The sequence below is a fragment of the Kryptolebias marmoratus genome, linkage group LG9 (assembly GCF_001649575.2).
Source record: "Kryptolebias marmoratus isolate JLee-2015 linkage group LG9, ASM164957v2, whole genome shotgun sequence".
Classification (NCBI taxonomy): Eukaryota; Metazoa; Chordata; class Actinopteri; order Cyprinodontiformes; family Rivulidae; genus Kryptolebias; species Kryptolebias marmoratus.
The window spans coordinates 19,307,366-19,334,539 of NC_051438.1; the positions used below are offsets into that span (position 1 = coordinate 19,307,366).

Genomic DNA, 27,174 nt, shown 5'->3' on the forward strand with positions numbered 1-27,174 from the left:
CATTCTTAATTTAATCAAGATAAACAGGATGTTGTTTAAACATTTATTGTTACTTCTTAGTGTTATGACCTACTAGAAGAAAGGGGGTAGATAAGTTGAGTACAACCACTGTTAGGATGAATATTTGAAATAAACGCTACAGCCATAGCATGTATACATACATTCATACATATATACTTACTTATACTTACGTACTTAAATAGTGCCACATAACACTATGAAGGAATTCGAACTGTAGTGTGAAAACCAAAATTAAAGGTACTCATTGCAAAGTATGAAATTAAACATATAAAAAAGTTTATCCTAACCTATTTCAAATGGTGCAGTTTGAAAGCATTTACTCCAGTAGTTTTTCAAATACAATATACAATTCTGAAATGCGGGTACGCACTTAATGTAAACAAAACACTAAGCCAAATACACCAAAAATCAAGTGGAAGCTCGAGTCACATGATTAACCTTAGGCTGGCCGTAGTTTGTGTAGGCAAACAAATATGGCGGAATTGGAGAAGTGTTGAAACTCAAAGATGTATAGTTAGAAATAAAGGTGTCAATTTGCTGATAACGGTGAAATAAATGATTGACTAAGACAACTGTCAAAAATAAATATTGAGGATCAAACAGGGCCTTTTCAGAACAATTAACCTTGGAACTCTGTTGTAGTTCTCAATACTAAATTGTTCTTCCACAGATATCATCACTGACCTATTTTTAGTCACTTCCACTGTTTCTGTAGGTAAACAAAGGCATGTGATAGTTGGCAGCTGTTTACAAAGTTTGCATACAAATTTATAATTCAAGGACACATTGGCCATCGATATGAGAAAAACATTGTGAAGGTTATTTTTTTTTATGTTGGGAATTCTTTTGATTGATCCTAATGACTTTCCAGTGAATACCTTTAAGATTTGAAACTACCTCACCGAAGTGAATTGTGGGTGTCAAATGTTTTGTGACATATTCTACCATCACTTCTCCAACGTGGACATCGGCCAGTCATAAGGCTCCATTACCCTCTCCCCTTGTTGACATTTTCTGCCAATAAAAAATATATTCCCACTAGTTTAGTGTTTTGAAGCTGTGCCTCTGCCATACCACAGTAGAGTGTGTAGAATTACAAGTATAACCTTTAAAAGTATACCCTATTAGTAAATGTCAGATGTCAGAGATTTTTTTTTTTCCTTTTATTGGGTCTGTTACTGCATTCTGTTCACCACTTCAATCCCTTCACTTTTTGTGTAGGGATAGTGACAGCATCAACAAGCTGAACTGTGAAATCTCAATTCCAATAGGATACTGGAACATATTTAGGAGCTTTAAAGAGAAGGACAAAATACCCAAGCTATTCTTGTTTTTTGCTGTCCAGGTACCTTCTTGATTAGCTTCCTCTCTGGCTCCCACAGGAAGACAGTGGTGGGCCAATATCATCATTTTTGTCTGCAGCTTTTGAACATTTAGGTGAGAGAGGAGCATGACAACAAATGGAAAATTGTGGAGGTGGGGCAAAAAAAAGGAAGTCATGCTGTTATGCTGTTCACATTTTGATGATAGACGTGTTTTCAAGTAAAATTTTCCCATTAAGTAGGAAGGACCTTTTTTAAAAAAAATAGTAACTCCTAGTTTTTCTTACCATACCTGCTTCTCTTTAGAAAAACAGATATTCACTTAGAGTCAACAGTTTACTTCTGCAAAAACAGCAGAGATTGAAGAAGTTTTTTTAGTGCTTTGTACACTCAGAAGAGATCTTTACCCATGTCTCTGTTATTTGAGTTTTGACTATGAATTCAAAACTTTGGAAAGACAAAAACGATTGATTTTCTTGTCTTATCATTGGGTTAAAGTAAGGTTCTTAAAAAGGGAGTTCATATCTTTTGAAATGGGGTTCTATGGAGATGTTATGAGCATTTCATTGGCTAGTTTGAGTGCCAGCTGCTGCTGCCACCTTTTGCAAATAACCATAAGTTTTAATAAATGTAACCATGGATTTCGAAATTAATGGTGATGTAAAAGTTACAGACCTGGCTTTGCATGAACAGCTTTGGAATTTTTTCAATTGGAGCTGTTTCAAAATGCCATATTTCTGCTGTGGTCTCGGCCGTGCTCAGACTAGCTCCTAGCTTGTCAGGTTGTTCAGAATTAAACTCTACTTCTCCAAACTGAAGCCTCTCAAAGAGTTATCTCCAAAAAATAAAATATTAATTGTGCATAACCTTTCAACAGAACCTTGCTTCAAAAGATCTGAGCTTGTCCTTCAAGGTTGAAACTTGTAAAACCCAGATTAAATGCCAAGCACACTGAGGGAGCTGTATGTTTTATCTTGTTTTGGCTGTTTCAGGATCCTCTCATGAAAAGATGTAAGACATTAAGGGGAAAGGAACAGCTGCATCAGCCAGCTGCCACCTAACTTTGGATGGGCAAATGAAAATGTATGGATGTCATCCATCAGTAATGCATCCCACGAGTTATCTTCTGGTGAAATAAATCACCATATTGATTGTACAGGAGAGAGTTTTTCATAAAATTGATCCATTATTCTATTAGAAAACCGTTCCATTTAATCATGCTTTTGAAATTGGGGCGACAGGCCTAATCTATAGTAGTGAAGCATGTTGGTGTAAAATGTTTTTCACAGCTGACTTCTCATCAACCTAGTTACATCTGTTTCATTTAGTTTATACATCAACTGAAATGCATTTCTACGGCTTCAAAAGGGATGACTGGGAACTTGCTACTTTCATCAGCGTTGGGTGGGCGGACATGTTGAAAGGTCTAAATATAACTCTTTGGCTGCATGTATTAGAAGATTGCGAACAATCTGGCAGATCAGGGATCACAGGAGTTCCCCACTCTGACATATGTCTGGTAACTCGGGTTCGTTCTGATGCTTCGGCAAGCGTTATTAATATTTGCTAATATCAGCAATGATGCAAATTGGCGGCTCAGATGCCTTAAAAGCTGAATTTGAAGTTTAGTTTTAAGAAACGTACCACTTTTAAAGTCTGATTCAGTTAAAAACTGCATTGCCTACAGCTCTCAGCGTGATACTGAATGAAAAGGTGTATTGGTAGACTTTATTTGAGTCTGCAGTTTAAATTTTGGTTTCATGTGTTTTTAAAATCTAATTTTATTAGGAGTTTAAGCGACTGCTTGATGTTTTACCGTTTTGACACTAGTGACATGATATATTTGTCAGCTCTCTGTTATCTGTTTAAAACACAAGATTTCCTGTGCTTTGATCACATTTTGGATCATTTCAGTTGTCATTACAACCATGGTACGTTTAGACTCTAATCTCACACTTACAGTTAAATATTAGACAGTGACTGACAGCAGAGTCAGTAAACATATTTGCCATAATGGTAACTATTTAACTAAAGTATGATTAGCTAATAATATGCCAGAGTTTTACCAAGTAAAAAAAAGAAAGCTAAAGACTCTTTACAGTTTGAATCAAAATCAATGCTTTTGACCCTCAACAATTTTAAAACCTTTTTGAAGTTTTTCATGTTGTATAATGCTACATGGAAGATTACCTGTCAGTGCATCATTATAAAATCCAGTTTGACTTGTCTTGACAAGTCTTTGTACATGTTTTGCTAAACTAAAAAGGTTTTGCAAAGTAATGCAAATTCTGAATATTTTGTGTTTGATAAACTGCAACACATTTTAGAGACAGAGAGAGAGAGAGAGATTTGCTGCTATTCTGTCAGTAATTGACTAGGGTTTATTAGGTCCACCTTGTGCTAATTTGTTCTGCTAAATAATAAACTGTATTGAAAATTAATGACAGCATTCACAGTGTTCAATACTAAATATTCATTGTTCAGTATGCAGCAAATTAAACTAATGGGCAAGCAAGCAAGCAGGATTTTTATGCTAAGTCTCAGTGTGTTCGTTCCACAAAGAGGTTGAGATGGTTTCAGAACTTAGTGTACGATTTTAAAGTTATAGAATTATTGAAAAAAATAATAATCAATCATGTTCCATAAGAGTTGGTTTTATTTTCATTTGAGTTGGGTTTTTGTCACAATTTGCTTGTGTTCTTTACAATATTGAAAAAGTGTCGTTAGTGTTATGGTACATGAAAAGCTTGTTTCTTTAGATAAAAATTTGAGAAAATATTTTTTTGGGATAACAGAGAAGTCTAGATTGCTGAGGTTGAAATAACAGAATAGTCCAGTCATGGTCCTGAGAATTACATCAAAATTAATAATAGCAGGTACAGCTGTTCTCAAGTTCCACAACCAAAACAATTAGCTTTTTTGTTACTATTATTATTACTATTATTATTATTGTTAAAACTAATTTGCCAAAAATGTACTTTTGTTTTTAACTAATTTTTTTTTTGAATTCTAATCATAGATTTGTATTTATTATTTTTTTGTAAGATTTCATGCAGGCGGGTTGTATTTTTTCTGTTCATGCAAACTAAACGCCAAACACAACTTTCCTTTGTTAACTGTATTTAATTCACAGATAGATTATTTATTTATTTATTTACCAAAAGTATTGACTGAGTGAAGAAAATGATAATTAAAGCTAACTGAAAAACTACAAATGAAAACAATGTTTGACAGTCCATTTTTTGTGGTCATTTGTTCTTCCAAATAAACCAGAGCCAAACTAATAGGTTGCCACCATAATTATGTGTTTATAGATTCCAGACAATACATAATCACATCATACATTCACAATATAGATTTGTTTTCTCCATGAAAGCATTGTTAACCCTCCTGTGGCTTCTCTTCATCTCTTTGTCTCTCCCTGTTTTGAGCGCTTCAGGAGGGTGAAAACTTTTATTCATCGCACCCAAAGCTGAAAATACATTATAGTTTGTTCCCCAGCCTTGCGTGAAATTTTGTTTGTTTTAAACTCAAACACAGGCTTTCATGCTAATTTGACTTGTTTTCTCATTATCTCCTTTTTCCTCTTCCAGCTCATTTACTCTTTCATCTGATCTTCCACTCCCTTTATGCTCTTCTTTTTTTCCCCCTTTCTTGATGACATTCCTCCTTGTTTCTGGTGACCTCTCTTGGTCTCCTGCTCTCCCCCACTCCGTCTCCCTTTACAGCCCATCAGCGCCCACGGTGGTCCTGCTCATTACTAACTAGGCTGCGTCCGGGCCCACAGGTACGCCTCCTCCTCCTTCTCCTCCTCCTCCTCCTCTTCCACCCCTCCTTCACTTCATGTTCTATTTTTAACTCCACTCTCCGAGATCTTTCCCCTTGATTTTCAGTCCCTGAGACTAACTCTCATATCTGTCAGCACTGTGCCTCCTCGCCAGTCAACTTGTTGGAGCCTGCGGACCAATGAATATTTAACAATTAATTTCCTCACGTACCTTTCTTCTTTTGATTGTCAAAAAAGAACTACCTGTTTTATTTTGACCTACTAAGATGTGTGTGCTTTTGCACTTTTAAAAAAATATATATAAGTGTACGCTCTTGAATATAAAATGCCTGTTTCTTTCTTACAATATAACTTTATAATGATATTAGTGGTACTTCTGGAGATAGGCACTAGCTCCCCAGATGGATGGATGGATGGATGATATTAGTGGTGATTTGTGATCATGTAGGATGTGATGAAGAGGGAGGAAAATAATTCCCTTTTTTGATCAAAAATTGAGCCCATTATTTGTACAAATGCCCCCCAGATCTGCTCTGAGCCATGCCAACATACATTGTTTAAATCTGCCATGTTCTTCTTTAACTGGTTGCTTTGTAAAGCTGCCACCATGCCTTTCAGCCTGTCAGCCATCTCAGACCCCCCACTGAGTGGAAACATAATGCATTTGTTGGACTGTTTGGCTGAAGTCCAGGCAGGGCCTTGTCAGCTCCCCTCCTCAGCCTTAAGATCATTTACTTTTTCTATCCTATATTTTCCATGAAAAAGATCATGACACAGACCTCACCAGTGACTATGTGTTATCAGAATTCTCAGTGTTTATGCGGAAGATGCATGTGGACTTTATGGGATACTTTTTAAATGGTTGTACACTATTCCCTTGCAATAAATGAGCATTTTCCATTATTGATTTTTGCTGTTATATTATACAGACTTTTCCTTTAACTTAATTGTTATATTGGCTGACAAAATTTAATGTTTGTTTTGTCTTTTTTTATAAAATATTAAAAGGAATTTAAACAGCAGAAAAATAAATATGGCAAGAAAAATAGTGGTTTTGAAATGATGACTTTTTAAGTCCGTGGTATACCTTGAGACTGAAAACTGGCCCATGTCTGCTCAGGTGTTTTTGAATTTGTATCCAGTTATAAATACATTGTTAATTAGTGGATTCTTTCTGCAGGATTTCCTTTTATTATTTTTTTCCCCTCGCTCTTTCATTTGTCTTTCATGTGAACCATTAATATGGATTTAGTGAAGGTTGTCTGTGATGCACACATGAGGAGTAATTGAAAGCAGAAACAAAAAGATATAAACAGCTATTTAAAAGTGACTGATTTCCAGTTTTTGTCTTTTAGCAGGGATTGATTCCTTTTAATGATGGCCCCTCAATGACAAATTGCACTTGAAATACTGACTGACTCTAAAGACAAATTTTAATTTTCACCTGTGTGACACGGACAATCGAAAGTGTCAGCTCTGTTTAAAGTAAACAGCATTTTGTCAGTCTAAACTACACGCCCCGACTCTGTAATGATCCTCGTTTGAGTTCCCAGATGTGGCATTTAGGACTAGAAGGACAGGCCTGCCTTGTAGCATTCCTGTCTGATTTTCCCATGCAGAACCAGGTAGACAGCTCCGGGAGAATCCATTTGTCAAACTAACAGTCCTTCACGGGCAAAGACAGCATCTGTCAATGGCAGCCTTTTGAGTTATTATGTGCCTTATCCAAAAGAAAACATGCAAAGTGTTTTTAGTGAGACGTTTTGAAATGATTTTACACACATCGTCTCTTAATACATAAACACACATATTTCTTATTTCTATGTTTACCATGAGTCACTGCAATATACTCTTTTGAAATACTCATTTATTTACTTGTCAGAGAGGCATACAGGGATCTGCGGCCGACGCAGGAGGTCGAGCAGTGCCATGCTGAGAAAATGTAGACAGTAGCACCGCTACAGTTGGGATGTTCCATGCAACACCGAGTCAAGGCTTTGACTGAGCAGAAATCACTTCAATAAAATCTCAAACTGTGTCACAATATTTACAGCCCACTCTCCAAACGAAAAGTAAGCGTGTTGTAAAGTATGATGCTGTTTGTGACTTCAGAAGTGCTGTACTCAACATATTTTATGTTGATCTTTTGGCTGGTCCTTTCTTTAAGGATCACCAAAGTGAATAAACTTACAAGAAAGATTTGTCAATTGTTTTACACCATTCCTGCTGCATCCTGGACTTGAACCTACAACTTCAAGATTTTAAGACCACAGCACTGACCACTGAGCTACCTCAGCCCCACCCACAGACCACATTTGAACATCTTTGAAAATGGACGAAGTAGATTTATGACCAAACACTGCTGGGTTGAAAACTATGTTAACGCCATCAATCATCAAACGGCAGCAGCAACACAATACAGAACAAGCAGTTAATTCAATTAATAACTATAATTCTAACAGGTGAAGGCTAGTTCACTGTATGTTGCATATTTTATTTCAAAAAGCCAAGAAGTTAAATCAACTCTGAGGTGTTCTGTTTTTTTTTTAACTTTGAGCATTTTTTTTCTTTCCTTTTATCATCCTTTTAGCGTCTTCTACCAACACTTTTGCTGATCTTTTATCCTCTGTGACAGTGCCATGAAGAAAACCTTGAGCTAGTTGTTTCTGTGTGTCTTATAGAGCCGATAAGTGCTGCATAAACATCCGACAGAAGTCACATCCAGGCAGAGCAACGGCTCAAGACTGAAAAGGTAAGTTTCCATTTTCTCTATTTGAAGTTTGCATTCCATCTATTTATGGATTTTGATTTTATTTAGAAGATATGTTCCTACATAGCATAGCTTTAATTTGACTCATTGAGACTCAGTCATTTGAGTAAATTCGTTAGAAGAATATTTGTTAACTTTCTTCCTTCATCGAACCACATGAGCCCGTTTTATCATTCTGCTCTACTTTTGCTCCCCTCTTCTTTTTTCTCTCTCTCTCTCTTTCCTCTGAAGTAGTTCTTATTTTTCATTATTTACTTCTTTTATGAGCCTTTGCATAAGCATAAATAAAATTCTAACATTAAAGAAGCACTCGTCCCCCTTTTCTCTCTCTGACGTCTTGCATTTTTATGTCCTTCTCCGTTCTCGTCCCTTTTTCTGGTGTATGCCTTCTGACAGCAGATCTACCCTGTAGCCGGTCTTGGCCAGGTATAGCACTATAAATAAAAGGTTTGCAGCCAGATCTCTCTTTCAAAGGCGCCTTCTGCAGCATCTCTGCTCTCTTTGGGCACTCAGTTGGCCATGCCAGGTTGATGGAATGAAAGGTGGCAGAGAAAGAAGATGGAGAAAGAGAAATAAACACAAAGAATGGAGTTGCAAATACAAAACACAAACAGCAACGGACAACAGAGAAGGCGTAAGATTTGCCCCAACTCCACATCTGAAAGTTGTATGTTGCCTCAGAACAGTATATGATCAAAGAAGCTTGACATGCAGGTGAGTGCAGCCAGGGGAGACAGTGTGCCCTTTCTTTCACTCTGTCTGCAGTTTGAAGCCCCTCTTACTGAGTTTGAAGGCTGCCGTGGGACACGAGGGAGATTTTGAACATGTTCCCGGCATGTGTTTATCATCAGATGGAGTCAGACAGAGGTCTGAGTTCAGTCGGAGAATATTGTATAGCCTCAAAGAGAGTTTATTAGACTTTGTCCCTGAAGGTGAAAGTTAAACACCTTATTCATCCATGACTTTACGCACCCGTGTCAGAAATGATTACAAGCTATTTATTTTCTTTCAATTGAATTCAGGGACGTTATGGAGCATGATAGTGCATAAACATTGGTTATCAATTCAACACATTTAGGAATGTTGCTCACGTATATCTTTTCAAGCATTTATATAAACCTTTATGTACAGAAAATAGACTCCTTTAGTTTACTTCGACCCCCCCCCACCCCCTTTGGAACATTGCATCATCCTTGGAACACCATAATATGTTGGCACAGAGAAGTAAAATAAAATTTACCATTCACTTTGAAGTTGTTTCAATGTAACATGACCATTCATTACCACTGATCTTGTTTTACTTCTCAAGTTTGACTAAAGGTAAAGCAGCATCTAAAAAAAGAAGATGGAGGTTTATTTTTCTGTAGGTAAACAGTCATATCAAGATCAAATAATGCCTACAATAAAATGCAATTTCAAAATTACAGGCAATTGTTTGACAAAGATGTAACCATTTATTACCATTTTAAACTCTAACTACATTCAGACAAGAGGAAGTCTTATCCTGGTTATGGTTTAGCCATCGTCCTCATACCTTTGAGTTATTTTTAGAGATTAGCTGATCGATAAAAGCTGTTTCCTTGCTGTAATGTTCAAATGCCAATATAATGCAAGACAGAAACCTTCATTTTAAGTTTCACAAAAACATTTTTATATATATTTTTAAGTGAATGAACGAATAAATGAGAAGAAAACAATTGCAACATGTCCAGGGTGTATCTCACTTCTTGACCACCACGATCGCTCAAGATAGGCACCAGCTCCTCCACAAACATGAACAAAAAGGCAGGTGAAGAAGATGGATGGATGGATGGATGGATGGATGGAGTCAGAAAAATTGAAAAAGCAAAGAAGACAAAAGAAATCAAAGAACTAAAGAAAAATATCTGATTCAGCAAATTGATAGGCTTATTATGTCTTCTTTTATTACGACATGATCTCAATCCAGCCAACTTTAAAACATAATTGGTATCTGCTAGAAAATAATTCTTAAAAATTTGTTGATGCTGGAAAAAAACAGAATATCACCACTGTATTAGCACTCATTAACTGATGTTTTCAAGGCAGATAGAAAGAAAAGAAACCAGTTGGTTGGCCTCCATACCAGCACACAAAAGCCTTTCTGTGATTGCTGCCCTCATTCATTTGTTGTAATGTCTCTTTCTGGAACTACATTTGAGGTTTTTTCATTTTAAAATAATCAATAAAAAGCTCATCCAACTTTGCTAAAAATTAAACTTACCACTCTGAAATTGTCCTCTGTCAGTGCCTGAGAAAATTTCATTATTAAGCATAATCTTTTCAGTTTTAATATTTAGCTGAAATGGAAACCCTGCTTGTTTGTACAAGCAGACATTCAAGAGTTTATGACAAAAATGCCCCAAAAAAAATCCTTTGTAAAAGAAATCACATTTGACGTTTGCTGTCAAATTTCTGATAGTTTATTCCTTTGAAACATAGATCCTTGGAGCTAATATTGACAAAGATTACGGAAGTGACGGGCCAGGTCTGTGGTGGACTTACATAAGTCTTATCTGAAGACAAGCCAGATAATGCACTGTAGGTCTGAGCTGAGAGATTTACTCCCTGGATGCTGCAGCCACAAAATGTACTGGGGGGGAGGGGGAGTGCAGGCAGTAAAACAACTGACAGTTGGTCATTACGAAAGACGCAGGTGGGCCAAAAATCAATCATGCCCAGACTGGCCTGGACTGTGACAGATGCCTGACATCTGCCTGATGAAGAGCTCTGCTGCTGCTCGCACAGAGGAGAAAGTGGGGCTGTGGGTTGACTAAAACCAGAGTAGAAAACTCGAGACGAGTCTGACAAAAAGATGTGAAGATGAGGAATCAACAACAACAACCGAAAATTGTGCAGGTACTGTAAAATGTGAAAAGCAGACATTAGAACAAGTCGTGAAGGTTGTCATCATTCTGAGGGTAACCAGAGGAAAGGGTAAATAAAACCAACAACGATAGTTTGAAAGAACAGTATTTAAGACATTTGACCAATTTGCCTGAATTCAAGCTATCATTTCATGTCACCCTAACAGCACTTTACCACTTTCAGTGCTGTTATTAGAGCAGGCCAGAGTCTGGGCTTTCACTGCACCTTGATTGGTTATTTCATGCTGTCAGCTCGAAAAGAAAGGGTTTGAAACTGAAATGTCTATCAAAATAAACTATTTTAACTGTAACTTTTTGCAACGATGTTCCTTCGAATTGCTTGATTTTATAAATAGTATCTTGTTGCAATCACATCCAAACTGTTTAACCTCATTAGTCGCATCAAGGATTCTGCCTTTGACCAGTGTCATCATGTAGATGAAGCAGCCCCTCTCTGTTGCTGAAGCAACATCAGACAATGTCTACTCCAACTATCCAACCTTACCTGCATTTCTGTATCTCCCTCCACCACAGGCGAAGGGGCAATAATGTTTGTACCCATGTCTGTGTCTGTATGGGTTTGTATGTCTGTCTGTTTCCAAAATATGTCATGAACAAGAGGACGAAACTTTTATGAAACTTGCAAAAAGTAACCATTGGATGTATACATCTTCAACTGTATAACTTTTGGGTTCAATTCAAGGCAAAGCTAATTCACATTAGCAAACCTATAAATGTCTCTAACTTTGACAGTTTTGCAGATATTGAGCTAAAGTTTGATGTGGTCATAGCTGAGAGTCATTCGCCGTAGTACACTGGTATGCATCTCATAGCCCTGTCTGCCCTTGTTCTCGTTGTATTTTTTATTTATTTATTTATTTTGTAATCTGGCTGCAGAATTAAGGAATGTTTTCTGGACAGTCTGGAGCTTTTCAGCAAACATTTTGATCTGCAACTCTGAACTTCTAAGTCGAACAACTCTTACAGTGATCTGTACTCATTTTTCTTTTTTATTGTTATCATATTGACAAATCCGGCCACACACAAAGCACATAAACATCTGCAGTTGTGCTCAAACCTTCCTTTGTGATAGATCCTTGTAATAAGATGCCCTATGAACACATCCACACGTACACACACAGCAAACTCATATAAAATGTTAGCGGGTTCCAGCAGAAAATGACAGTTGCACAACATTTCATTTTTACCAAATCTACAGCTCTTTTGTTATCCTCACGTCCAGTTGACCTGAACTGTACATTTCTGCTACTTGTGTAGACTGAGTGTTTTCAACAAACAAAACGTGCTCTTTGACATGTTCTTCCAAAAAAATAAGGCCACGTGGAGCAGTCTCGGATTGAAATCAAAATTTATTTTCATGCTGAAAACAGAACAGAGTGACTTGAAGACCTCACAAGGGTTCAGCTCAGTTGATGGAATGGTACAACGACCTTGGATGACGAATAAGTAAAAGGCATTCAAACACTCAGAAATACCTGACATCTCTTTAAAATTTGTGAGGCTGTTTGCGGCTGGACCAAGCATTATGCAATAGAAAAAAAAAGTGAGGGCATGTTGTCTGTGGAGAGCATGAATAATCAATGAATGGATGAAAAGATTTGTTTGTTTTTTTAAGTGGGACTTGTTTTTGGTTTTATCTATCCTATCAGAATTACCAGGACAAAATCTCAGCTTTCTTATGTTCAGATGTGCATTTCATTTTATGGATGCTTTGCTTAAATTTTCAGGTTTAACCTGATATTCACTGAGGAGCATCACTCTGTTTTGGTTTAGTTCCCTGTCCAGCTGTCAAAGAAGGCAGTGCAGGAAAGTTACTGCTTCTATTCCTATTAGGCCTTTGTTCACGTAACAAATAGCATATGATGTATACTCATATCTCCCTCATACTGTCTCTCAACTGCTATTTACTTCTGGATATGACACTTCATCTAACTTGGGTGCCCTATATTTTCTTTTCCCCCCCTTCTACCTCCATCTTCCTCCTCTACCTTTTTTTCTTTCATCTCCTGCTTTAATCGGGCATCTGATCTCAGGCCCAGGAGGATGGAGGGGGGATAATGAGATTAGGCTCGTACATGTTTACACATTCTCATTTACATTGAGCTCTTGCTGTCTTTCTCTGTCTGACCCATATTTCTCCACTTCCCTCCTCCGTCTTTTTGCTTTTTATGTCTCTGGCCCCCCTCTCAGGCTTGCCGTCTTTCCTACCTCAGTGGCCTGCCTTCTGCAATAGGATATGCACGCTTTGTTGAACAGTAATCAGTCATATTCTACACTCTAAACCAGTAAGGCTGTAATTTATACACTGCAGCGTCTGATCTATAAACAGAAACTGATTATCATGTCAGTGATCTGTGATTAAAACTACCCTCAGTGCATCCTTCCTTTTATATCCCTCACTAGTCTGAAAGCTAGCAGGCTGCTTAGCTTTTGGAGTTATCCAAATAAAAAGAAAATGTCACAGAGGCTACAACCATTCCAATAAACAGACTTATAGGTTTTACCAAGCAGCCTTTTAGAAAATGCATAAGGTTTAAACCATGAGTGAAATGAAATGTGCTAAGCAGGAGGGTCCTATTGATCCAGTGGGACAGAGATAAAGGATGGCCGCTAGTACCAAATGTCTGTAATCCTAAACAACATGTGCCGTATTCAACAGATGTCGGATGTATTTTACATATTATACCATATCTGCAACTGAGCAGTAAGCAGCAATGTGATTCCGGCTCCATAAAGTGTTCTTTAAAGGCTGTTTATCACAGTCCAGAACACAGAAACCTGCAGACAGTTTCAAAGAGACAGGGCTAGGAAAACTTTTTTTCTCCTTTTGTACATTAAGATAAAAGAAAAGGTAAAAGTTAGGCTTGGAAATGTGGTCCATATGATGATACCCCCATATTCTGGGAGTATTATTGCGATGCACAATATACGTATATCCTAATATTGTAACATATGCTTTAAATTGTGTACATGTATAAAAGTCATTAATTTTGATAAATTTGGTAAAATTATGTATTGCTGTTTTCAGATTTGCCAGCAACATGGGATAATCCAAAACAAGTTAAATTATAGCAATTTCTGGGGATTTCTCCAAAAACAAACAAACAAACATCACCTCAGACTTTGAGCTGAATGGCTGAATACGTTTTTAGATCACTGTTTTTTACACAACACTTACAAGAACCTTTTTTTTTTTTTTGGTCATGAATTATAATTGAAAATATTTGCTAAGGACTAAACAAAGTTATGGTACTGCTGCTTTTTGTTTCCGGACTTTAATGAAGGTTTTTGCAGATAATCACTTTTTGGTTTTTGTCTTTTTTGTGGATTCTGAACCACTGATAGGTCTGGTTTTCTTTAGCTCTAAACCTAGAATAAAGAACAAAGAATTCTCTCTTTTTGTGTGTTTGTTTGTTCACTTTGCCACGCTCTCCTGATACATAAACACTTGGCACGTAAAAAGAAATTTCTGGACCAGCGAGGGAGTTTGTTAGAGGTTTTTTCAGGATGGGGGAGTCTGCTGTGAGTGGGTGCATTAACAGAGTGTGATGGAAACCAAGCACGTTGTGATCTAAATGCAGATGGCCTGAATGTTGCAATAAATATTTATACTTCATAGCTGTGCTATATAGACATTTAAGACATCTCAATCAAAGTTAACAGAAATCAACTTTAATACTAGCTGAGACGATAAATAGTGATGAAGAAATGTCCAATAAGGATTAAATAAGTACTAAATTAAGTCCAACAACCTGCCTCTCCATCATCAGTGAGGTCAGTGTGAAGACTTAAACTGTTTTCTAAACCTGCCTCCACTCTTCACTGGTACAGAAGCTGAGAACGGCCGGACCTAATATTCATTTTGTTATGATTATGAGTTTTTGTTTCCTCATCTCCAGATAACCGAACTAATTTAATCTTATCTTTCAAAAAAACACTTTGTTTTCTCGAGATAACAAGATAATTGTGGAGCAGAAATGAGTGATTCTTGTGTTACCCTCAGTTTCATCATTCAGTATGACTGTCATATCTCTATGATCCATAACAGCAGCGTGTTGATCAGACGGATGTTCCTACATGTGGTACTTTCAGCTTGAATCAGTTGTCAGTATGGCTGCCCTTATTTTTCATGCATACTCTTTTTATTTATCTTCATTTGTCATTTTGAAATATTTTTTTAGTTATAGTAAAACAAGCTTTTTTTTTAGGCCTAAGTAACTAAATATATTGTTTCTTAAGAAAACAAGCTTTGGTATTTACACATGTCATATTGAGACTATTATCACGACAAAACAAGCTTTGTTATCATGAGATAAATACCAAGTTATCTCAAAATAATGTCATGAAAATAAATTTATCATAATGACCTTTCTTGTCTTCTGTACTCCGGGGCTACAATGATGGAAAAAATACAAAATTAATCTATTTGTGATGGACAGAACTCATAAAATAGGTGCTGTGTGTAAACATTTGAATCCTATACATTCTGTTTGATATGTATTTTATGTCTACACAAAGATGTCATCTTCAGAGCTCTGGAAAAAAATTTAAAAATCCCTCTATTTACTGTGATGCAGTCTGGCTTTACTACCGCACTTTTATTTTGGCACAGTTAGCTAAAAGTCAACTTGTTAGATCACTGAAAAAAAATCAACTTATTTGATCATATAAATCTTGACAGCTGACACGGAGCTTCATGTTCGCGAGCTGGTGAGTTAATCAAGGGAGGAAAATAGATGTGACATTACGGAAACACATTGAAACTGGGTTTGACTCCAGAATTCTGTATAAGGTCTCGGAAGACGACGTTAATGTGAAAGCTTGTCAGATGAAGTTACCCGAGTGTTCGCAGCGTTGTCACAAAACATTGGCTGTTCTCCGTGCACTATGGTTGGAAGTGCATTTTGATACTTCGAGTTGTGTAAGGTTTCAAGGCAGTATTGAGGAATCAAAACATTTCAGCAGTTTCAGACAAAAGACACATTGTGTTTTGTCTGTTCCTGCCAAAATATATAGATTAATTTTACGCTGTCAAATTTTACTCCATCAAAATATCCGGTTACTTGTTTTAAAGTTTTTAAAAGTTGGTATTGTAAGTGAGCTGCGTGGTTGTGCTCTTCAAAAATCTGTAGTCTGTGGTGTGAATCTTAACTGGGGGGCTTTTTGCTTTGAGTTTTTCTCCTTATGTATTGTATATGTCACTCTATAAATGAATTCAGGAGAAACTGTTATGTTTTGTAATTCAGAGAAGCCCGGACTGTGTTGATAAGATGTAAGGCAGGGCTCCTGTCCCTCTTGTTCCCCACAAAAAATGTTGTACGTCACTCTCTGTGTGGGCTTCTGTTCAACAGAAATTATTTTATGTTGACTTGTCCACAAAGTTTAAACATGAGACGCTCTTAAGGTGGTATCTCACTGGCCTGAGACTGCCGGCGGCTAGCTGGCAAACAGCACTCATGAGGAAGTGTCCAGAGTGACCTTCGCAGGGTTCGCAGTTTCCTTGTTGAATCACAGAGGCTCACAGTCTTGTCACTTGAATTTTGAATATGTTTAAAAAAATAGTGCAACAGACCTTCTTTTAAACTGGTCACAGAGTCATCGTGGATATCTCCAACCAGTCTTGAACTCATTTCAATTTTGTTGCAGGTGTCTCCAGCCTATCTCAAAAGTGCAAGAGCTGTATTTTGACACCTGCGTGGAAGCTGTTCCATGACAGAAAACATGTCCAGGTCTACCATCCACACTGATGATAAATAATAATTATTAAAAAAAAACTAGTCTAGTAGGTTAAATCATAAACCTGAGGGAGGATGCTGAGTTGGGTACAAAGTGGGCCAAGGTGTGTATTATATAACTGGAGGTGAGCAGTGAAAGAATGTTCATGGCCTAGAATACAGTTTTGCAAAATTGGATGCCAAAGACGCAACTGCACATTCACTTTGTCAAAGCACTCAGAATTAAGTGAGGCTGCAATGGAAAACTTGTGTATTTTAAGTCTGAGTCACCATCTCGTCTCCAACAGTTGCAGCCTTGTGTGATGCTACCTGTACACGGCGGCGACAGCTTGACACATAAATGCTGAAAGATGAAGCTAAAGAACTAGAGCACGTTTGCTAACAGCAGTTGTTTGGAGGTTATAGTGCTAGTTCATCATGTCAAATCACATCATGTGAAGAAGCATCTGCTGCTTTATGGGACACATTTAAGGATTGTAGAAGTTTAAACATTCATCAATGTCCTGTTGGCGCTTTAACAGCAGAGCCTTCCTGCTCCTGACTCCTGCTCCGGTTCAAATTGATCACTAGCTGAACTGCTGTGTCAAAATAAACAAATAAATAAATTGGTCAGGGTACCTTACACTGTTCTTAGGCCTTATGTTCAACACTTGCCATGCCAGGACAGGTGAAACACTGTTAGCACAGGAAGTTGAGTCCCTAACTACTCTACTCCACTAACTTTCCAGCCTTCCCACCCAAAGTGTTGTTTGTCTAAAGCAGGAAAACTGTGTTGACTTGTTAAATACAAACACATGGAAAAAAAAAAAGAAAAATAGAAAAAACTTTCTTTTTGAATCTCTTAAATTGCCATCTAATTTTTTGTCTTACAGTGGCATTGCAAATGTTAAGTCTACTAAATGTGATCTTTGTGAGAAAGGTTTTATTTTAATAGTTCTTTTTTTTCTTTCATTGTGCACAGTTCTGCACAGTGGTGTCATTTGTATTTCATTAAATGGCATAAACAACCATGCAGAGCCTGGGTCACTGCTACGTCCATCCAGCTGACCTTGTGAGGAATGCGGCGGTTTGTTTTTCTCCTTCGGTGATGGGAGCAGCAGTCGTAAGTCTTCACAGTTTGTTGTATGTGTCTATGAGCAGCCTGCGTTTGGCTCCAGGCTGTCTTGGTTTAGAGCCAAAGGGTGAAGAAGGCAACGGACAATGATAAGAAAGTCTAGGCAGTTTCTCTGCTGACAACACACACACACACACACACACACACAGCTGTTGCCATTCAATCGCATTATTTAACCAGATCGCCGTCACTGGGTCTTCAGTCTGTGTCAGCTCACATCTCGTCTTTCTAAATCAACTGTAGACTCGATCCTGTCCCCCCTATGACTTTAATCTAAATATGTCTAAATGTATTTAATGTTTTTACCAAATTAAGTCTAAGAGAGGTCAAAAAATTACTAGATTCTATTGTTTTAGTTGAGGCAGTAGGTCTGTGACACTTAGGAACAGTACACAGCACACGTAACATTTAGATAACTGTCTTTTTAAACTTCAGTGGGTATAGCTGCACACTTCATTTTCACAAATGTCAAAATGTTGCATTGGAAAAATTCTGCTCTGGCTGCACATCTTCACATGAGAAGGTTGTAGAGATCTGAGTTTTTTTTTTTATTGAAAACTAATGACATTGTTTTGTATCACATACATATGTATTTTCTGCACCGCTGACAGTGAGAACAGAATATCTGCAGCTTGACTCTGTTAATGAAAAATTTCATGTGTGAGGTGGCGAGACTAATGGAAATCTGATGGTGCGATGAAACACACGGCAACTTCTTTTTTTTGTTGTTTATGCCCTCCGGTCGTTTATTGATCTGTTTATGCGTTCATCACTTTAAACTGAAAATAAAAGGGCCAGAAGATGCTACTTTTAATATGGGCTTGAATAAGATGGCGTAGTTTTAATAAAATACATACAACTTTGTTGACAAATTAAATGGAAACTACTGAAAGTAGAAGAAGCGGAAAAGTCACTAGAAGAAGCAGAACGGTAGCTAAAAGCTAAAAGTAGCTGAATGGTAGCTGAAAGAAACAATCAAAGTTAAAAGGTAAAAGTAGCAGAATGATAGCTGAATTGCTAAAAAAAAAATAGCACAACGGTAGTTGAAAGCTTAAAGTTGCAAAATGTTAGCTAAATGCTAAAAGTAGCAGAACATGCTCTAAAAGAGGCAGAACAGTAGCTAGAAGATGCAGACTTGTAGCTAAAAATTAAAAGTAGCATAAGAAGGCAAAAACAGAGTAAGTAAACTGAAGCAGGTTTCAAAGAAAACAACTTTAAAAAAAGCTGACAAGATCAGCAAGATTTTTATGGGATTTTCTTTCTAATAAAGTTACATATTTTGAAAAGTATAAAAGTTACAAAAAACAAAAGTTACAGCACATAATTTCTGATCAGTCTGAACATTATGATATATGAAAAGCTGAAATAGCTAAAAGTATGCTGAAATAGTTTGAGCCCAAAAAATGTATGGAGGAAACTTTAAACAGGAGACTAAAAGTGTGGATAACATTGATTTTTAAATATTTCAAGTAAATATAAATTAAAGAGTTGGAGTTGACAGGTGTATTAGTTTGCTATAATAATAAGAAACGTGCACAAGTAAAGTACCTATGTTGAAAGTTTTGCACTTTCCTATATGTGAAAGGGAACAAAGAGTTTCTTTAGGTCTCCATGAGTGTTTTTTTTCTGATCACTTCATGTTACTGCAGCACACAGACAGACTGCTGCCATACAATAAGTCTCTGATGAGCTGTGGGCCTGGAGAGGAAAAAGGAAGAGAGGAGCTGATGCATTTCCTCTGGACACACACTGTTTGATGGTGCTGGTCATTTGTCATTTGCCAGCATGCATGTCCAAGTCCATAAGTGCGTCTTTGTGTGTGTGTTTTAAACTCATACTACCAAATGCACATTGATGCATACACGCACACACACAAGCTTTTGATAAGCTGATTGTAATTTAAGATGTGCTCTGTTCCCTGCCTGGGCCACAGCAACACAATAGTGAGGCCAAGTCTCCAGTGGCCAATGGGTTTATTGTCTACAGCATCCTCACTCCCTCAGCCTGCCCTCATTCTGTCACCGGCCAATCGTCCTTCATATGAATTCATCACACTTTTGTTAATGCCACTGTTTGCCGAAAGAACCATGTTTATGTCAAATATAAGTTGTTTTGCCGAGTCTTCACATGCAGTTGCACGGATGTCTGAAGATTCTTGTGTACACATGTCAAAGTGTGGACAGGCAAGATACTGAACCTAACAGTTGCTCCTAATGCTGTCGCTGGTGTGTGTGTGTGTGTGTGTGTGTGTGTGTGTGTGTGTGTGTGTGTGTGTGTGTGTGTGCGCGATGGAGACATGCTCGAGGTTTAAGCTGGAAACTTTATGGAAGTGTGAAGTGTCAAACCTTATAAATAGGTTCCATGTGGTGTTGCAACATGTCACGTTCAGAGTATGTTCTGTGAATAACTCTCAGCTACTACCACATCAAACTTTAGCTCAATATCTGTATAATTGGCTTAGTTGGTGTCATTTTTGTGTTTTCTAAGATCATTTGGCTGTGGCAGCCATCTTGAATCTGGTTGACTCCAAAAGTTAATCAAGAGTAGATGAACATCCAATGATTACTGTCTGGAAATTTCATTAAAATTTGTCCAATGGTTCATGAGATATCTTACTAACACACACACACAAGCAAAAACATTGTTATCCCGCATTGCCTTTTGATGGCAGGTGGTGATAAGCTTGCTCTACAATGAGTAAAATATTTCTTCCATCAATAAAACTCCAAATCTTAAAGGGATATTTCAGATCTTTGAAAGTTTTGAGAATAATGTTGTTTTAAGGCAGCAGCAATTCACTTTGGTCTTGGCCTCGCTTAGACGTGTCAATCTTGTCAGAACAAATCTTTATTTTTCCAAACTGGGGGTGGTTCAAAGAACTGCGTAAAACAAGTAAAATATTAAAAGTTCCTAACTTTTCCACAGAACCCCTCTTCAAAAGAACTGAACTATTGCTAGAATAGAAAAAAAATCTTATGACTATAATTCGATTGTTATCAGCTTTATGTTTGCTGATATGGTTATTGTAATCATATGGGAGAGACAGCATAATTACAAAGGAGTCTCAGCGGCCCGGCGTAAGAGAATAAAAAGAAATTGGCTTCAAACAAAATGCCAATAGCAATCCTCTGACCAATCACTGCGGCGGAGAAAAGAGAAAAGAAATGCTTTGCACACACAATGAGTAAACACACATTACTGCTCGCCAGCCCACAAAGCGCTGAGTTCGTTCAGAGCGCTGGATGCTGCGGAGCTGACTGCAAGGCTAAGAGAATTCAGTTGTCCATGTGGTCAGAGTGAGTGAAGTCAGAGCTGGTGGGAGCCTCGGGCTGAATCCAGGCCTAACCTCCCTGCACACTCAATCAGCCGACCATCCTGTCAGGCTCAAAGGGGAAAAGCCCCATTAAAAGTCCAAAACACCTCCACAGGGAGTTACACCGATATCCACTTGTAACGTACTCTGTGTACTCAAGGAACAATGTTCATTTTTAGAAGTTCACCTTAACTCATACAGGGAGTTTAAACCAGGAAAAGACAAATGTAATGTTTTTTTTTTTACTGTTTCAAGATAGTTTATGATACACTTTATTTATTACACAAAGGTGATGATGTTTTTCCTGTGTGTTCGTGTGTTAGTTTATCTGTAGCATTAGCAAAATATCTTGTGAGCCACTGGACAGACTTATTGAAACGCAGAAAGTAATCACTGGATGTACATCTACGACTGATTACTTTAAGGAGTCAATCTCATTTTGAGATGTCTACCACAGTAACTTAACCTGAGCAAACAAATATGGCTACACTCAGCCAATTTTACTCTTAACATATACTCAGAGCTACACATTGTGCTGTCTTTTTGCTTGAAACTCTGGCCTTAACTATTGGCACCAACTTTGTTAGTCTCTTAGCAAAATATCTCATAAACCACTAGATGGGTTTTAATAAAACCCTCAGAAAGTAACGATTAGATTTTCATCTACAGCTGATTAACTTTTGGAGTCAACCCAATTCAAAGTGGATGCCACATCTGGTTTATCTTTGCCAACACAAAAATTACTATAACTCAGTAAAGTTTACATACGTTGAGCTACATTTGCTGTGGTTGTAGCTGAGCGTCATCCTCAGTACCTACGTTTTGTGCTAACATATTATGCAGTATTACAAAGGTGGCTTCAGTTCTGTCCCTTCTTGGTTTTAAACTCTGATATAAAAGGTGGCGGGCAATATGTGTTTCGTCAAGAACTGCTGGGCCTTTAATTATAGTATTGGGCAAATGTCCTTAGTTAATAAATCTAATCACATAAATGTACAGATTTTTCTTAAAGGTATTCTTTTGTTGTTTTGTGAGCAGCATATGACGTTTGTTATTCTTTTAACCGACTAAAATCCTATTCAACCTGTTTGTCCGGTAACACAACCTCCTACATGTCATAGTGACAAAAGAAAAGCAAACAGAGAGATAACCTGATACATCCAACCCACAATGTAGAGCAGCTCAGCAGAATAAATCCACAGAAGACATTTGGCATAAGAGGTGGCCACAAACATTTATCCAGCCGGGGAACAACCTCAGATATGTATTTGCAGTTATAACAAATGTGGACAGATAGGTAAATATAGGCGAGCTAAAGACATGTGTTGAGACACTGTCTGGTCCCCTCCTGTTGACAGTCTGAAGACACACCTGCATGTCAGACCACACCTCGTCTGGCACTATTTACCCACAACCTCCTCACTGTGCTGTAGGTGCAGATTTCTCACTGTGTGACTTCTGTCCAACTCAGTAAATACAACTGCTGTAATGATTAAAGGAATAGTTCAGCTCATTTCATAGGCGGTTCTGTGAAAACGTTATCAACAATTAATGTCTTCTCTGTTTAGAAAAATAGCCTGACCAGATAAATGAGCTAATGGCTTGTCTGAGCGAGGCTAAAACCAAAGTAGACTGCTGTCAACCTTAAACAACTCCAATCTCAAAAAGGTTTATAACAGTTCATGCAAATGCTATTTTTTACTTTGGCCAAGGAGGTTATGTTTTCATTAGTGCTGGATGGTTTGTTTGTCCATCTGTCTGTCTGTCTGTTAGCAAGATCACTGAAGAACTAATGAACAGATTTTGATGGAATTTTCAGGATTCAGTAATCAGTAATCCTAGGATGTACAGCTACGACTGTTTCATCTTTGGAGTCAACCCATTTCAAGATGGCTGCCACTGCCAACTGACATTCGAACACAAAAATAAAAATATAACTCAGTTTTACAGGTGTTGAGCTAAATCTTAGTGTGTAAGTAGCTGAGCATCACCATCAAAACAATATATCCCAAGCACTCCACATTATAAAACATCTTTGCCTAAAATCTTGGCTTGAACTGTTGAAATCAACCTTGTCTGTCTGTTAGCAAAGTTGTTGTGTTGCTGTTATTTTTACAAAGTAGCCTGACTGCATGCGACCGAAATACAAAGAGCACAAGGAAATGAAAACAAATATCACAACACGCTGCGATAGGTCTCACAGGTGCAGGTCATGGCAGGCAAACAGTAACTTGCCGGGGCAGTCTGGTGGAAAACTGTAAAAACCTCTTAACCTCTGCATTGTTTCCAGTTAAACAAACCCACACCCAGGCTGCAGAACACACACCTGCATCCAGGAACAGCCCACTTGTCTCATCAAGACAAAGTTATAGCAACTATCTGTCATTGTGTTTCACACCTGTCTCATAACTTATAAAATATGATCAAAATCTTAGAATCATAAAAAAAAAACTACTTAGTACATAGGCTTTACTTGAGAATGATGTAATTAATTCAAAAAATTAAAGCATTGCTGTTGTGATAAACCCCTTTTGCTCAAGTTTAGACCCATACATATTTTAATTGCTGCCTCTGGGCTTCTTTGAGGCAGAGCTTTGCACTACCTCCCTGTTTTACTTATTGATAAAACCGAACGTTGTAGGCTATTTAATATCTGCTCTTATTGCCAAGGGTTGCATCATTTTCCAGAATAAGAAACTAAAAAACTGTGGCTACTGAGTCATTCTTCTTTCTAACAGGCTGCCATCTGTAACTGCCCCCACAGGAAGGTGAATTCATCTTGTGTGACCTAAATGTCTGACACCTCTGCTGCCCTCCTTCAGATCCAAATACACCATTTAAACTGCTCAAAAAAGCCTGTAGTCTGCAGCCGAAACAGTTAGTTAACAGTGATGTTCGCACTTTGTTCTCAGCTGTTCAGTTCAGCGCTCTGAACCTTCTGTCTGCTTGCCTGTGCATTTTGGACTGCACGGAGAGGGGTAGGAGGAGCCGCTTTTCCTGTGATTGTCTGCCTCCCTCCCCTCGCTGTCCCTCTCGCTCTTTTTTCCCTCTCTCAGTTTTTCCAAAGTTGAATGTTCTGCTTTGCCTGGGAGCTGTCGCCAGCGGAGCAGTGCAGCTCTCTGCGCTGACTGACTGGCTGTCTGTCTGTACGCACCGGGCTGGCGTTTTGCGCGGAGAGCCTTGTTGGAGCAGACGTACAAGGGAAGGAAAAGGAGTCCCCTACTACAACCCCTCTACACGCAGACACACACGCGCACCTTCAGTATCCTTCTGTCAGTCCTCCTGTGTTTTCTTCTGAATTCATCTCGGGATACTTTCAAGATGTCAGAGGAAAAGAGCGTCGGGCATTTAAAGCTGGTAGGTGTCTGAAACCCCTCCCCTGCATGCTCTGAGGTGTCTGGCTGGGGTCTTGGTGTGAAGTGGGGGCTCAGGTTTGTGGCTGAGCGCGCACACACTCTTCTTGGGGATAGAAACGAGAGCTGATGGTTATTTTTTTCCACTATCCGCCGGGATTTTCTTAAGATTTCTCGTGAGTGGACCTGATTCTAACGCACATGAAGATGTCTGAGGTAGGCTGCTCAAACTTAGTGTTTGGGAGGTTCTTTTACTTATTTTTTTATTGTAACTATTTAATGAAAGCATCTCATATTATGACATTTATAGAGAGGTTTTGATTAGGGATGTAGTAGTTTACCACTGAAGTGCGCCACAAAAACATTTTGGGCATTTGGTTTTGCGCAACGGATCACTACTGTGTTGTTTAATTTGAATGATTCGGCTGAGAGATTTATGTGCCGCTGTCATGACAAGTAACACTTTTAAAAACACATCAAGGGCTCCTGGAGTCTCTGTTGGAGTCCATTAGGCTGTCCATGAAACTGTCCAACTCAGAGGGGCGTCCATCCATTAATAGAAAAAGTCATCTGAAACATTAGTTGAGCTTCAGATGCATTTGCTGTGTGATAATAAATGTTTGCTTTCTCACTCTTTTTTTTCTCAATGCCAGCTTCTTTTATTTATTTATTTATTTGTTTTACAGGAATGTATTTGCCTTCTGTAAATAAAAGCAGTGATTCATTTCTGATTCAGAAGAAACCAACAAACTTCCGAATCGAACCCTGAAATCTGCCACTGGGCTGCAGTGCCCCTCAATTACCACCCTGTCAAATTGTGATGACATGCACAAAGTTGTCGGTGAGGTGTTTGCGTGTCACACACAACTCATCTGTCGCCCGTGCTGAATGCCAAACATTGAACTCAGTTGAGTTCTTCTAATCCCGCTGAGCTCAGCCAACAGTGTGAGGAAAAACCTGATTGTTGTTGGGAATCTCTCTGTGTGCTGCACGGCTGGGCAGCATGAACCGCTGTTGTTATTGGCTGCCGCCTTTTACCAGAATCAGGAGCTCTCTGCTAAACGTTGACGCCTTGTTTTAAATCGTGCCAGCTGTTTTGGCAAAAAGCGAAAAACCAAATTAAGTTAGACTAATAGTACAATCAGCCCTGTTTTTTTTTTTTTTTTTACTCTTACTCTTGTAGGAGTTAGCTAAGTTCTGCTTTTCCTAAAGCCTTGGAGCTGACTGTCTCATACTATTACACAACATGGCTCATCAGGCTGATTACACATCAGCACGCTCATAAATGCTTCCATCTCAGAGCAGAGTCGATGCTCCAGGCTGCTACTTAAACCTTCAAATGCCATACATTCGCTTTCCTGACCGTCTTTCTATCTATAGGCTTGTTTCCTGTGCTCTTGCTCTTTCTTCTCCTCCCTGTCTCCTTTCCTCCTGTCTTGTTCTATCCGTCTCTCTCTCTCTCTACATACCCTGAGGGAAAGTGGGTGTTGTTCCCTGTCGGCGCTCCAAGGCAGTCACAGCGAGCTTCACGACTGCAGCCACTTCATCTGCTATTAGCCTGTTTTATGTGACCTGCTGCTCAGAAATGTCTGTGCATTCACTGAGGACACCAAACACATTAAGTGAAAGAGGTGAATATATTTTAACAAAAGTAAGTTAGTGATGAATAATGAATGACTAAAAGTACTGGGTGAAATAATACGTTAATACAAGGTTTTTAAGTGTGATGTTTTAAAGCAGTTGGAGTTTGGATTGCCAAAGGTCTCGCTTTACTGGTAAAACAGAGTGCAGCTCCAGGAAAGGAAAACGCTCAAATCTGGCTCTGTAATTCAGAAACATAAAAGGCAACTTTTATCCACTTTTCGTCCAATGAAAACAACAATCTTGCCTTGAAAAATAGTCCAAAGTCAGTCCAGCTGCACCAGAAGAAAACAGTAGTTTGTTCCCACACCTGATCGTGTTGGCTGACTTGAAAATTTGTGGTTCAGTCTTTGCTCCTTAAAATAATTTGTAACATTTGACTAAAAGTGTCATTTTGTCTTCAAGAGTCTTTCAGAATAAATAGTAATCTTTCTCAAGTAACTGAGATAATTTAATTTGTATATTTTGTTTGTGTGGGCAGCTATCAGGGCAGCACCAAGTACAAAACTAATTTCTTCAAGAGGACAATAAAAGTACATTGTATTGTGTTGTACTGTATTATAACAAAACTTATTCTATTGTTTATTAAAGTCCTTGAAAGCCCTTGAACACTAAATTTAGAGTAAAATGTTCCACATCTCTGAATTAATCCCAGCAAGCCCACCTGTTCTCCAACAGGACTTATTTCATCTTGATTCTGGGTTTGATTTGAGTCTTCCATTTAATTCCAAGTGACTTTAAAATGTCCTCCATCCTAAAGTCTTTCATTCAAACAGATGAAACTTTGAAGCAGTCATCCTGTCAATCTGAAGTTGGTGCAGCTGCCAGTAATTTACATCTTCTTAGCCTCATGACAGGAGCAACTGGCACCCAAGAGTTTGTGTGTGTGTATGTGGGTGTGGGTGCGGGCGTGAGCAACAGAGGTGGTCAGTTTTATGCAGTCGAGGCACATACCAAGAGAAGTTATGCATCAGAGCCTCTGATGTTTTTAAACCTCTGCCCTCCGCTTTGTGCCTTACCATTCATCACATTGTTCCAGCTCTCTGTAACAAATCTAATGGAGCCATTGCACTAATTCTTCTCAGCACTTCTAATAAATCATCTCTACCTGCAGACATGGTTCCACTAATAAACTTCAGACTCTTGAGTTTTCTCAACCTTGGTGGGTAGTCTTTATACATCTACGAATAAAAAACAAACCAAGAGAACTGT

General features: G+C 38.3%; 1 protein-coding gene across 4 annotated transcripts in view; it reads left to right on the top strand.

The window, feature by feature from the left end:
• The window catches only part of mid2 (midline 2), a 149,956-nt gene that overhangs the window by 32,587 nt on the left and 90,195 nt on the right, over positions 1-27,174 (top strand). Inside the window, exon 2 of one of the 4 annotated variants that reach the window (XM_017434339.3) lies at positions 7,812-7,882. The gene's annotated coding sequence lies outside the window, so the exon portion shown is untranslated. Of the gene's footprint in view, positions 1-7,811; positions 7,883-23,878; positions 24,326-24,389; positions 24,538-27,174 lie in introns of those variants that run through there. The other 3 variants (XM_017434338.3, XM_017434341.3, XM_017434340.3) reach the window with 3 other exon arrangements.